The sequence below is a fragment of the Octopus bimaculoides genome, chromosome 26, assembly GCF_046866305.1.
Source record: "Octopus bimaculoides isolate indiv1 chromosome 26, ASM4686630v1, whole genome shotgun sequence".
Lineage (NCBI taxonomy): Eukaryota > Metazoa > Mollusca > Cephalopoda > Octopoda > Octopodidae > Octopus > Octopus bimaculoides.
The window spans coordinates 7,389,086-7,404,895 of NC_142953.1; the positions used below are offsets into that span (position 1 = coordinate 7,389,086).

General features: G+C 36.0%; 1 protein-coding gene across 2 annotated transcripts in view; it reads left to right on the plus strand.

The window, feature by feature from the left end:
• The window catches only part of LOC106872367 (uncharacterized), a 101,593-nt gene that overhangs the window by 30,867 nt on the left and 54,916 nt on the right, over nt 1-15,810 (plus strand). The window contains exon 1 of one of the 2 annotated variants that reach the window (XM_089342600.1): nt 12,675-12,693. The exons of the other annotated variant lie outside the window; for it this stretch is intronic. The gene's annotated coding sequence lies outside the window, so the exon portion shown is untranslated. Of the gene's footprint in view, nt 1-12,674; nt 12,694-15,810 lie in introns of those variants that run through there. 2 annotated transcript variants of the gene reach the window in all.

A 15,810-nucleotide genomic window follows, 5' to 3' on the forward strand; every position in this document is an offset into this window, starting at 1 on the left:
GAAACCATTATTATTGTTGTTGTTGTTGCTGCTGTTACATAACCTGTGTGAAATAACATTGACCGTGGACACGATCTTCAGCTTGAGATAAGAAACAAAATCAAAGGACGTGTTGAAGCGGGAAGCAATTAACTGTAATTATGACGTCATCTGACAGTCGCCTCTATTTGCACAACCTGGTTTCTCTCGCTTTTTGTTATCAGATCGTTTGCGTCCACTTTTATACCATTGATTATTATTATTATTTGCCCGTTCAATCTCTCGATCGTCGTTTGTCAAAAGCAAAACTGAGTCAATATTAAAATTGAAAGAAAAAAACGGAGTGGGAGGAGTGTGAGAAAATAAGGAATCGTAGAGGGTGAGCGATAGGTGAGAGCAGAGAAAAGTGGTGGCGGTGGTGGTGGTCGGTTTATTAACACGTAACTATATCGTGATTTTGACCTCGACCTCTTAATGAATTGTGATAAATTAGATTTGTAATCCGCTATTTACTATAATAGTCAGACGATATTCTGACGTAAACCAAACTGAAGAGTTCCTTCTTCTTCTTTTTCTTCTTCTGATTATTATTATTATTATTATTATTATTATTATTATTATTATTATTATTATTATTATCATCATCATCATCATCATCATCATCATCATCATCATCATCATCATCATCATCATCATCATCATCATCATCCGCCTTATATATTCTTCTTAGTCGTCTTCCCTTTTCTTCTGTTTCTTCTTCCTCTTCTTTTTCTCTTCCTCCTCCTCCTCTTATATTCTCCTTTTCTTGGTCGTCTTTTTTCCGCTTCTTCCTCTTCTTCTCTTCCATCTTCTTCCTCTTTTTCTTCTTCTTCTTCTTCTTCTCTTCCTCCTCCTCCTCCTCCTCCTCCTCCTCTTCCTGGTCGTCTTTTTTTCCGCTTCTTCTTCTTCTTCTTCCGCCGCTTCTCCTTTTTCTCCCTTTTCTTCTCTTTCTCATCGAATCCACTAAATGGTGGTAGTGTCGGTGGTACTGCAGCTGTTGGTAGCAGTAGTAGTAGTAGTAGTAGTAGTAGTAGTAGTGGCTGTGGTTTCACCGGTTATTGTTGTTCTCGGCGGCGGCGGCGGCGGCGGCAATGGTGAAAGGATTGGCAGTAACTTGGTGACGATGGAAACTTTCGTTTCTTGACTCGGCTTAACGACCGAACCCCCCCCCCCCCCCAAAAAAAATCAAAATCCCTCCACCCCACTTTTTTTTTCTCTGTATTTATCAAAAGGATTCCGAGACGTTGGAGTAGAGGGCAAAAACTATGTCACTTCCTTTTATCACTCTTTTCTTTCGTTTTATTTTTCATTTCTATTTATTTCTTATGCATTGAAATCCAAGCAATGAAAGCTGAACAGCCCAACCCATAACCCCCTCCTCCTCCTCCTCCTCCTGCCTCTTTCTCTCCCACTCTCGCTTTCTCTTTCTGTTTCATGCTGCTGGGTGTAGATAAGCAGAAAACGGACTGTTTCATTATTAACTGGAGACCTCTCAGAGTTTGAAGGGGTGTGCCTGGCACAGGAGCGCCGCATGGTTGTCACATTTGCAACGTTCATGCTTGTACGTTCGAAGCACGAAAACCATCTAGTCGTCTTGGTTGACGGATGACTTTGCGCGGTGATGACTTGCGTGTTCAGTCTCACGTCAGTGACCATCTTCGATCCAGTGGCAAAATGACTAGTAATATTCTAACAATTTAGTTTTATACATTTCCTAATAATCCTTTCTACTATAGGCACAAGACCTGAAATTTTGGGGAAGGAACTAGTCGATTGCATCTACTGGTACTTATTTTATCGACTCCAACACACTTAACTCATTTTAGCGCTAGGGATTCAGGGACATCGGTGTTTCAACATGTTTACTGTACAAATAACGATTTATTATCGGTTGGCAGATAACAGCACTGATCAGCCTCCGGTTCTTGTTTAGACTCGAAGCTCCGGAAAATTCTGACTGATGAGACACAGCGTGTCGTAACTCCGGTGTTCCATAATCCTTTGCACTAACTCCGGTGTTCCATAATCCTTTGGTCGGCCTGGAGCTATCGTAGAAGACGCCACGCAATGGAACTGAACCTGGAACAATGTGGTTTAGGAGTCTTTTAGAGCTTTCTTCATTCTTATCTATTGTTTTCCATAATAGTTCACTCTGGACGAAGGCTGGTTTCCACCCACAGATTATTGGTTGGTCTTCATAAAGGATGGGTCCTTCATCAGCAGAGACAGTTTTCTTCTTGGCAGGAAGTATACCTCACCTCGCCATATTTATAGCTTTTATTTCTTGACTTTTCTTCAGTTAGGTTTCTTTTCGTATTTTTTCCTCTTGTTCTTTTTAGGAAGTTTGCATGTCCACCATCTGTTGCATGGCCTCCATCTAGAACCGATCCTCATAGGTGGGTGCGGTGGTACTGCTACGAGAGGTTGCTTTCTGACTGTTTATCACCAAATTCTTTTTTTGGTATTGCTGTGAGCGACACTCCTTGACCTTGCCGGTTGTGGATCGAAAACGAGGCATTTCTTACTACACAGCTACGAATTCTTTTACTTTCTTGTATATATATATATATATATATATATATATATATATATATATATATATATATATATATATATATATATTTAAAGATCACAGATACAAAAGTTTTAAAGGTTCTTGGATTCTTGGATATGTTTTAGAAGTTTTAAAGGTTTACATTTTTTTTAATATTTGAAAGGATGTAATAAAATAGGTATAAGTGTAGATAGGTAAATAAATGGATAGGCAGACAGACAGGACCCATTGGGCAATGATATACGAAAAATAGGTGGGCTAACCATGGCTGGAACGCGTGCGACCATAGATGAGTCGGGTCTTCTAAATCTGGTCCTTTCTAGGGTTAAACATAAATATCATCAGCTAAGGAGAGGGAGTGAAATCCATAACCACCATGGCAACTGAATCACTGTTAAAGTACGTGAAATCTGCAATAACCATGGCAACGAGATCATTTTAAAGTACACGAAATCGATAATTTCCATGAAAAACCGATCATCGTTAAAGTGCGTGGAATCTATAATCGACATGGTAACAGGATCATTGTTAAAGTATGAGAATCCGTAATCACCATGGTAATTGGATCATTCTTAAAGTTCGTGAAATCCGCAATCACCATGGTAACAAATTCATTGTTAAAGTACATGAAATCGGTAATTTCCATGAAAAATAGATCATCGTTAAAGTATGTGAAATCTTTAATCTCTCTGATAACGGGATCGCCGTAAAATACGTGAAAATCCATAATTACCATGGCAACTGGATCATCGTCGAAGTAGGTGAAATCCATAATCTCCATGGTAACCGGATGATCGTTAAAGTACATTGTTTAATTAATTACTTTACGACATTCCAGCTGATGCAATACGTCCTCAGTAGTTGCGTCATCTGCTTCGACGGGCGGAGGGCGGGGGTGAGGGGAGATACCGAGGCAAACCCCCGCATCCGCCCCCCCCCCCCACCAGCACAAACGGGACCCTTACATTTATGGGATTCCATTCTGCGATGTTAAATGAGAACAATAGGGGGGGGGGGGGGCGAGATTTACTTTCGCTCGGTTCTTCCTCCACCTTCTGCCATCTCTCTGTCTCTCTGTCTCTCTCTCGCTCTCTCTCTCTCTTTCTCTCACGATAACTAACTTTATGTATGTATACGTATGTATATAATCATATATATATATATATATATATATATATATATATATATATATCCTTGCCGTCAATCATTCTTCCACCCACGATAATATAGTATGACTGTTTTATGAGTGTAATACTATATTTGTCTTCGTGCATATGTGTCATAAATACATATACACACACACATGTATACATACACACACACACACACATAATATATGCATATAAATATATATATATGTATATATGTATACATATATATTATATATATATACATATATATATACTATATATATATATATATATATATATATATATATATATATATATATATATATATGCATGTATGCATATATGTTATACATACACATGTGTGTATATGCATTTATGATACATATGTCAAAATACAAATATAGAATTTCACTCACACACACACACACACACACACACACACACACACACATATTTAAACATGTGTGTGCATATATATGCATGCATGAATATATGTGCGTATGTGCGTGTGTGTGTCTTAGCGTGTGTTTATACGAGTTACAATGATATAACGTGTGTGTGTGTGTGTGTGTGTTTGCGCGCATACTTAAGTGTTTATGAGCACACATATAAGGAGACAGAGGGATTGCTAAAAGATGGATTGACAGACAGACAGACAGATAGAAAGATAGAGACAGACAGACAGACAGACAGACAGACAGATAGATAGATAGATAGATAGATAGATAGATAGATAATGTATGTATGTACATACATACAGACATACACACACACACACACACACACACACACACACATATGAATTGTGTGCGTGTATTGATTGATGGATAAATTGATAGATGTTGAGGTAACGCTCCAAGATAAAAATACAAAAATATTCAAAATATGAAGCAGCGTGATGAGTTCACATTTTATTAACCCAAGCTTGTTGGCTCATTATTCTTGCCAAATCATTTCCGTTACTAATTACACAAATGATCGAATGACGGATGGAGCGAAAGTTGTTCATGAACACAGTGAAATATAACGAGTCACCAAAATTTGAATGATTGCCAATAAAAAGACGTTTAAAATGTGTCACGCATTCATCTGCTCAATTGCTCAGAAATACAATGATATTAATGAACGAATTTTCAAATACCATAAACAAGTTTTTCCTTATCCGAAAAAATGGTCGCGTACTGGGGAAAAAAAAATATTCAGTCCTTCATCAACACTAAAACTACATTAACATCATCCACTGTCATTGCTGTTGTGTATTTCTTTCATTTGATATTGAAAACATATGGATAGATCAATACATCGTGTGTGCTGGGTATGACAATTGAATAAATGGGTGAGTGACACGAACGGTTTTGTACGACTAATCAAATTTTACGATTAATGTTTATCGATATTTTTGCATATCTTTCGTCATGCTGTTTCTTTCTTCAAGTGGTTGAATAATCGACAATATGAAACTTTGGTTAACGATTCAACAAGATTTAGCTTCTAATAAAATATGTTCACTTTAATTTATGCATCGAGTACGCTTGACTTCATGTTTAAAAAGTGAAGCACGTTAAGTATCTAATTGAAAATTAGATGGATAACATATGTATTCGTTATTTTTCTCAAATTATGCCGTGCTGACGATTTGAAAGACAAATGAATAACACTATTCATGGCTGCTAACGACTAAAAACTTTACGAATTTTCATTATATCGGAAAAAAAAAATCTTAAGTATATACTCTGCATATCTTCTCTACACTTTGATGTAAATTTCAGACTTTCAAATCTGCTTCAACTTAATTTAATCTAGAAGAGATTGTCTCCGATGCGATAGTTAACCCACAAGGGATACACCAGAAGAATGTGGATGCACGAGGGGTTGCTGAAAAGGTCCTGGCTTTGAGTAAAAGAATAATAGGAGGATCGGTTGATTATGATTTTGCTCACAATATTCTCCTCTCAGATTCACACACTTATTGCAGTGGTCCTTCAGTTTTTCTAAGCTCTGGAAAAGAACTAGGAAATTTAGACCTCCTGTGCTGGCGTGGCTTATAGGCAGACACGGCTGTGTGGTAAGAAGCTTGCTTCCCAATCACACGGTTCCGGGTTCAGTCTCATTGCGTGGTACACTAGGTTCAGTCCCACTGCGTGTCTTCTACTATAGCCACGGGCTGTGTTTGTCTACCACCACCGCTTGACAACCGGTGTTGGTGTGTTTACGTCCTCGTAACTTAACGTTTCGGCAAAAGGTACCGACAGAATAAGCATCAGGTTTAACAAAAAATAAGTATTTGGATCGATTTATTCAACCAAAAATTCTTGAAGGCGGTGCTCCAGCACAGCCGCAGTCTAGTGACAGAAACAGGTAAAATATCAACAATGTGTATTAGGTTAATACTCACAAAAATTAAAAGTCTTTAATATTTTGAGCACACGCTCTTCTACGGAAAGGACAGATGAGGATAGAAAAATAGAGATCCAGTCAGATAGTGGAGCCAGTGTAATCGAATAGTTGCCAACTCCAAAATTTCAGGCCTTGTGCCTATAGTAGAAAGAATTATTTTGTCTATCCGTCTGTTTCTAACAGACAGTGAAATCGATATAATCCAGGAAAAGAAAAAATGATTTAAACTGGTGTTGTCTGAGAAAAGGCTGGCTGCTTCTAGTTTACCAAAAGCTGGAACAACAGTCAAGGAATTCTAAAAGCATACGAAAGAACTAGAAGAATTACTCGCTGAAAAATATTTTTCTATGTATTTTGGAAATAAACCAAAAGGGAGGAATGATTGTTGGAGCCAAATAGAAAGCTATCGAGGGTGAATTCTTGGTATACTCTACAATGGTACCAATTCCCAGATGTAAGAGAATAACATCCGGGTGTTTATCGAAGGAAGTATTCTGCTAAATGCACCGTTCTCTGTTTCATCATTCTAAATATAAGGACGAACTGAGAGAATTCCTTTTCTAAAAATCAGAGAGAGAGAGAGAGTGTGTGTGTGTGTGTGTGTGCGTGTGTGTACGTGTACGTGTGTGTGTGTGTGTGTGTGTGTGTGCATGTGCGCGCTCACTCGGTCACCATATCTGAAGAGTCACTAATATTATGTGTCTACGTATATGGATATATACATTCAGGCATATCTATATTTATGCATACATATATATATATATATTTATATATATATATATATATATATATATATATATATATATATATATATATATTTATATATATGCATATATATATATATATATATATATATATATATATATATATATATATATATATATATATCCTGCATAAATGCCTAGATAGCTCGCCCTTCCGTGCATCTGCACCAATCATCCAAGATCAAATACTTTAAATTCGTAGTTTGTCAACATCCCCGCCTCCACCCCCAACACCCCCACACCAACTCCAAACACACACACACACACACACACAAAGCAGATTCTATTCCTTAAAGTCCCATGAAATATTTTCCATTCCTGAAATCAAAATTCTGACAAACGTTACTTCCGCTCAGCCGGTGACACCGAAAATAGTTAACTCACCGAAGTGTAATTAACTTCGGTGTCTAAAATACATCCGGGGTGATGGTGACACGGAAGATAGCACCAACACCGAAACAGAAATGGCAGGGCGTCTAAAATATATCCGGACTGTCAGTGACACCAGGGATGGTTAAAGCAGAGAAATGTAAAAGTCTTGAGCAGATTTTCATTTTAGTTTGGCAAGAAGAGAGCGGTGTCGATCGTTTACTCTCCTGATTTTACGATCCCAGTTTGCTCTTGATGTAGTAGAACTCGATGCATGCATACATACATACATACATATATATATATATATATATATATATATATATATATATATATATATATATATATATATATATATATATATATATATATATATATATATATATATATGTATGTATGCATATATATATATGTATGTATGCATATATATATATATATATATATATATATATATATATATACATATATATATGTGTGTGTGTACAGATATATATATATGTATAAATATATACATACACATATATATATATACATATATAAATATACGCATATATATATACGCATATATATATATATATATATATATATATATATATATATATATATATATGCATATATATATACATATATATATATATATATATATATATATATATATATATATATATATATATATATATATATATATACACCTAATGTCCATAGATATTACACATTGGACTGTATTCATCCAAAGTATACGGATTACAGCACCCAAAAATTTGGGGATTTGTGGAAACGCGCATAGCGATGCATTAAAATACTCATAAATTCCATCCATGATGTATTTCTATTATTATTATTACTATATATATATATATATATATATATATATAAACGCATGTACAAACCATACATAAAACAAATTCATATCGACTTGCCTATGTATTGAAGAACCATGTCAGCAATATTGGTGGAAGGGTTTTCAACACCTCTTCAAACCACGACAACATAGCGCTGGAGAGTAATAGTAAGTTTGCCCGCTAATATAAATTCAGCTAATGAATCGAGAAGTCACAAAATTCTTGATCGTAACGTAACCTTATTCAAATTTTCATAAATGGTCAATTTCAGCATTTCCAAGAACATCCAGGATCTGATTCGGAAACATTTTACGATAGGATGTAATTATTCTAAACTATTCAAGCCGCAAAATGTAAATGTTAGCTACACTTGCATGAATAATACGGTGAGCATCATCACCGGCAATAGTGCACATCATCACCAGTAGTAAGTATCATAAGCCAGCTAATACTATCCCTAGTTCACTTAATACGCTCAAGAGCTTAGAAATAGATTCCGTGGACAGTTATTTGAGTAATTCTGTGAAACCAGGTAGCAGCTGCAATAACAGCAACTGGCAAAATAAAGTTATTCCACTTGGAAAATGTATGCACTGCTGAATCAGTAATCTATTAAGTTAGCAGATTAGTGTCAGTCCCAGGTGGTGCACAACCCATAAACCAAACAAGGAAATGCGGGGGTGGCAGCTTCAAGAACAATGTAATTAATCCATACATCCAGCTAGCATACAGATGAAAGAAAGAGCACGGCATATGTTAAGTTACATATGGCGTTTGAAATTTTATAACATCTGGTCTATAATATTGATTTCAAACTTTGGTACTAGTCCAGCAATTTCAAGGGAGGGAATAAGCCGATTACTTTGACACCAGTGTTCAACTGATATTTATTTTATCGAACCCAAAGGCAAAATTTGAACTCAGAATGTAAAGACGGACAAAATGCTGATAAGCATTTTTCCCAGCGTGCTAACGTTTCTTATTTCTTTATTGCCCACAAGGGGCTAAACATAGAGGGGGCAAACAAGGACAGACAAAGGAATTAAATCAATTACATCGACCCCAGTGCGTAACTGGTACTTAATTTATCGACCCCGAAAGGATGAAAGGCAAAGTCGACCTCGGCGGAATTTGAACTATATATATATATAGGGAGAGAGAGATATAGATAGCAAGATAGATAGATGATAGACAGACAGACAGACAGACAGACAGACAGATACATAGATAGATAGATATAAGCAATACATACACGTGCCTCGCATGCGCCTCTTAATTGTTACAAAAGCAAACGGAGTATTTAACACGAGCGAACTCAATAATTAATTCAAAGTAATTCAAGTTAAACTGCTGACAATGAATGGAAAATGAAAGTGGAACGGAAAATGAAAAATGAAAAACGTTTAGTAAACAGGAAAGTGGAACGGAAAATGAAAAAGGAAAAACGTTTAGTAAACATGAAAGTGGAATGGAAAATGAAAAATGTTTAGTAAATGATACAATATAGATGAGTTTATATTACCTTTAATCCGGGACACACTTATGTATATCTCTGTATATCACGTATTGCATACTTAGTTAAGCGGTATAAAACGCTGGATAATGGCCGCATACTTTTTATATATATAGCAGACAATGCTTGTATGTGTACAATTTATACATATTCGTATACATGTATATGTAATTGTATATTCGTTTCCTTTTCCGTTTTGATATCTTAAAGTTCGTTTTGTACTGCCACTCATTTAATTTATCTCTGCTTCATTTTCTCAGTTTAATCCTGAATTAAATTTGAGCGGCCGCTTGCTTGTTAATAAGGTTGTGAAGGAAACCATCTTGTTTTGTTTTTTTTCCTCATCCTTTAAATCTTAAGAAGGTCTCACACGTTTTTATTGTCGTAGATATCGTGGTCATTTGCAGTGTATGAATTAAGGAGTTGCATTTTCTCTCCCCAACAATCCAAGTCCAGCCGTACTTTTCTCCAGGGGTGTCGGTTCCTATCCTGTTACTCCAATGATAATAAGTATGGAACTGAAAGCTTGTATGTATTTGTGTGTGTGTGTGTGTCTTCTGGTTTTAGTTTTAAAATTTCTCATCAATAGAGAAGGATGGTTTGTAACCTTGGAAATTAATCAAAATCAACCAGCTAATTATGTATCTATGTGTACGCACACATATTTTTGTATACAAAAATGCTAGCTGTTGCAGATATGAATCTGTGTGCAGATACGATCTGTGTGTATATCTATAAGTGAGTTTGTGTCTTTGTTTTATTCTGCTTCGTTTTTTACGAGTAAAATGTCTTCATGTGTTACATATTTCCGTAGTTCCGTTGATGGGTCGTAACTGTGTTTCGTAATTAGCTGTGTTCTTCCCAGTTGTGTGAAGACCACCATTTCAAGACTGGTGCTGAAAGAATTAGTTGCATAACCAAGTTCCACAATAATTACTGTTATAAAGCTAAAGTTATAGTCCTGGATGAAGTATCTAGATTTCTCATAAATTCAGCATAAATGTTTCCTTTTCCTCTTATCGTTAACGTTTACTGGACAACAGGTTTCCATTGCTGTGCATAATTTCTTTTCTCTATCCCAGAGCACAATGTCTGGTCTACTAGGCTTATATTTTACAGAGGTTTACACTGCGACATTCTGAAGCCATCTCTTTGTAATCATGGATAAGTATACCCTCCGCATCACTATTATTCCTTGTATTTTCAGCCACGGGAACATCATTTCTCTATACTGCATTGTACTATTCTTTCTCTTTACATCCATTTCCATAAGTAGATAACATCAAGTTGACATTTTCGGCAGTTGTTTATATAAAGTGGGTGATATTTCCGGTGTTGGTTCCGCAGAGTCTGAACTGATCATAGCAGTTTGATATTTTACTTACATCCACAATTTTTTTATGCTTCAAGCATTTCATTAATTCAAGTTCCTGGATTTCAAAAGCATAGATTTCAAAGATAGCGTTAATATGCCGGTTGTTCGTTGAAGATAGAATTACTTTGGCTATCTTTGTCACTCTATTTGATATACTGAAAAAAATGCCTTCTCTCTTTTATCCCGTTCCAACAGAGCGGTAAACCTTCCCCGGATCGTCAAGTGTGTGAGTCCTTGGTCATGATGAGGGAATAATTTTTCAAGGAGCTCTTTCCCGACTCGTATGATTTTTGCCTCATCTATGTATACAGTTGAACCGTGGCTACTCTTCGATATTTCGTGGATAAAAGTTCTTTGTACGTAGGCGTGTATGTTTGCTCGTGAATCTGAAGGAGTTTGCGCATGAATGTATATCTGTATATGTCTGTATACACCAACGAATATGTGTGTGTGTACACACACATATATATATATGTATGTATGTATATATGTATGTATATATGTATGTATATATGTATATATGTATGTATATATGTATGTATGTATATATATATATATATATGCACACACATATATATACATAAATATGATTTATATATATACATATATACGATTTATATATATACATATATACGATTTATATATATAATATATATATATATAAATATATATATATATATATATATATATATATATATACATGTTTGGGTATGTATGTTTATATATATATATATATATATATATATATATATATATATATATATATATATATATATACATATATATGCATTTATGTATGTATATGTATAACTATCTTTCTCTCTCTCTCTCTCTTTCTCTCTCTCTCTCTCTCTCTCTCTCTCTCTCTCTCTCTCTCTCCATATATATACGTGTGTGTGTGTGACAGATAGACAGAAAGAAAGATTATGTTCGTGTGTGCGTACGTCCATCAATGTGTATGTATTGATCTGCAACAGTTGAGAGAATTTTCTTTTTTTTTTTTTCATTTTTGTTCCTCGTTTTGTTTTTGTTTTTTTTTGTCGAAAAGCCACACGACAAAGCCAGAAGCCTGAATTATAATGTTTAATATACCTCCTAAAACACATGACCTTCTTTCGAAATGATGCAATCGCGAATCGGTTTTTCATCATTTTCGTTAGCTTAGTATTATTTATCAGTTATTTCTCTATGCTCCCGCCACACTCACCATCGTTCAAACTTCTCTCTTATTCTACCTGTCTCTTCCTTTCTTTATCCAACTTTCTCTCTAATTGTAGATGTTACCCCCCCCCCTTGTCTCTCTATCGTCTATATCTTTTCCTCTTTCTCCACGTCTACCTCGCCTTCTATAATCCAGTCATTGCCCTCTCGCTCTATCAGCAGCAGTCAAGCTTTTACATTTACTTCTGTTCAAATATTACGCTTTTGTTCTGATCCTTGCGTCATAATTTCTCCTCTACCTTTTCTCAACTGTTTAATTAGGTTAATTATAGCATGTCACCTGCACGCCTCTGCAGATTACATCATTACTGCAGGAGCAAACAGGTGCATATTGCAATTTCTTTAACAGATATTCTACACAAAACATTCTTTGGAATATACACCATAAGGAAGACGACTATCTCAGCAATTTGTGTGTCGCTACTTCATAATATAATTTCGTTGTTGCAGTTATTAGTGGTGGTGGTGGTGGTGGTAGGGAAATTTCGAACCTGGGTTCTCATTCCTAAGGTATTTTTCGATGTTATTATTATTATTTGTTATTATTATTATTGATGTTATTATTATTATTGAGTGAGCGAGCAGTGCATGCCTTCAAAGTGACACTGGGGTAAAATATACGAAGCCCAATATACCCATCATGACTACCCGTCTGATAAGGGCACACCAGGCACATGCATCACAACCATATGTGCACGACATGGCGATCTCATATCAAGATAAACAGCGCATGACCTCGCAGGTGGGGGCCCAGTTAGAATTTTCTTCAGGTCGAGTAGCCCATCCCACTCAAAAGGTCCCTGAATAAGGTTTGTTTAAGGATGTTGAGCAAAACACCCATGTTTCCAAAGGTGAATGATTCAACCCCCAAAGTATTCCTCTCAACACATGGCTATGATGCTCCCCCACTACTTCTGCTCGTGATCAGAGATGCACACGCCGTCAGCCACCAAGGGACATGCTTAACTGGTTAAGGTCAAACAACTGACAAGCAAATCTGTGGTATTGAGCAGAATATTTGCTGTAGCCCATCTTCTTATACCAAGACAAAACAATGTACTACTACTACTACTACTACTACTACTACTACTACTACTACTACTACTACTACTACTACTAATATTATTATTATTATTATTATTATTATTATTATTATTATTATTATTATTATTATTATTCAGGCATATGGCGTGGTGGTTAAGATTGCGGGCTACTAACCCCAAGATTCCGAGTTCGATTCCAGGCAGTGACCTGAATAATAATGATAATAATAATAATAATAATGATAACATCATCGAAGAAAGAAAGAGTTTAGAGAGAGAGAGAGAGAAAGAAGAGTGAGAAAGGATGTTAGTAGGACAGAGCTACGTATAACAATCTGTACTATATCGTGTACAGTGTGCGAACTTCGGTCGAGACGTCAAATTCTCTCCCTTTCCTTTCTCGAGCGTCCAGTAACACAATCTGTATCACGTCCTCACGTTGTTGTTTTTTTTTGTTGTTTTTTTTTTCTTTTTCCTTTTTTGAACTTTGAACACTATTCAATTCTTTTTCTCCTTGTCTCCGTATTCTTTCTGTTGAAGAGCGTAGCTCGAAACGTCAAAGACTTTCCGTATTCCCGAGCGTCATACTAATACATCCTTTTGTTGTTTACACCACCTGTCCTCGTCTGTTGTTGTTTTTTCGTACATTCTCCCATATCTATATATATAAAAATGAGAATGTCTGTCTGTCTGTGTGAATCCCTAAAACTCGAGAACTACGCAACCAATTTCATTCAAATTTTACACATGCCTTACGTAGGGTTCCAGTTGTGTTTTAGTCAAAAAAAATTATTAACTTCTTGCAGAGTTCGAGCACACGGCAACATAATATCTCCTCCACTATTTAAGTATTACGTGTCAAAAGTGAAACAAAAACACTCATGTCAAATACTTTCACTTTAAAAATGAAACTATTCCACTAACTGAAACAATCACATTTCGATACTGTAGTGACAGATACTTTCACAGAGAGAGAAAGAGAGAAAGAGAGAGACAGAAAGAGAGAGAGAGAGAGAGAAAGATGTATATGTATACATATACATGTATATGTACACCATTTCGATACTGTAATGACAGATACTTTCAGAGAGAGAGAGATAGAAAGAGATAGAGAAAGAGAGAGAGAGAGAGAGAAAGAGAGAGAGAAAGAGAGAGAGAGAGATGTATATGTATACATATAGATGTACACGTATATGTATATATATATAGATCTATACATACATGTATATGTATACATATGTGTAGATGTATATATATATATAGATGTACATGTAATATGTACACATATATACATATATATACATGCATACAGATATCTATACATATATACACCCATCACACACACATACACATGTACACAAACACACACATTAGTCATTTGTTTTCTTATCCAAAACTACGTCAAAAGTACTGAATGGATCTTTATGAAATTTGGAAATTATATTCTTTGCATAACGGCCATAACTCCCATGAAAATTCATATATTTTTGATGTTGATGAAATTTTAACCCGAACATAACAGATGAGCATTATTTAGAAAATGATGTCACACGTTATCGAGGCTACCATTCTTTCTGGATGTGCAAAAGGGGATGACGTCTTTATTCCAAGAATTCCTCTTACTCCATCAGGAGCAGACATTCCTTTTACATTCAGAAGACTACAATTCCCCCTTCGTGTGACTTTTGCCATGTCCATAAACAAATATCAGGGTCAAACACTGTCTGTAGCTGGTCTTCTCTTGGAAGAGCCCTGCTTCTCACATGGACAGCTGTATGTTGGCTGCTCAAGAGTGGGCAGCAACAAAAAACCTATTTGTATATGCTCCACAAGGGAAAACAAGGAACATAGTTTACAATGAGGTGTTATAATCACAACAGCAAGAAAGTATGTACATGATCACCTTCTTTTACGAAACTTCATTGACTTTCATATATTTATATTGATATACATATATATACGTGTGTTTGGGTGCGTGTGTGTATATACATCTCTATATATAAAGATGATGCGTAGTCTAGACGGCGTTTTTAGATTTCATTATTCTCTTTAACCCGGGCAACGCCGGGTATTTCTGCTAGTATATATATATATATATATATATATATATATATGTGCGCGTATATATGTGCGTGTGTGTGTGGGTTCGCGTGTGCGTCTATATGTGCGTGTGTCTGCGTGTTTATGTGTGTTTTTGCGTTGCTATGCTGAGGTATTTCCCAGGTTCATGACACGATTGCATCATCACAGCATCTGTTGATGCAACAAGCTGGCAACGTGTTTTGACAATGACATACAAACACAGCAGCAGCAATAGTAGTAGTAGTAGTAGTAGTAGTAGTAGTAGTAGTAGTAGTAGTAGTAGTAGTAGTAGTAAACAGCTGCTACAACCTTCATCACCACAACCACCGCCACCAGCACCACCACCACTATTGCCAGAACAAAAACAACAACAATAACAATTGCTGCTGCTAACCTATCACCACAACCACAGCAACCGTCACACACCACCAACGGCACCACCGCCACTAGCACCAGCACCACCACCAGCACCACCACCACCACCACCACCACTACTACTACT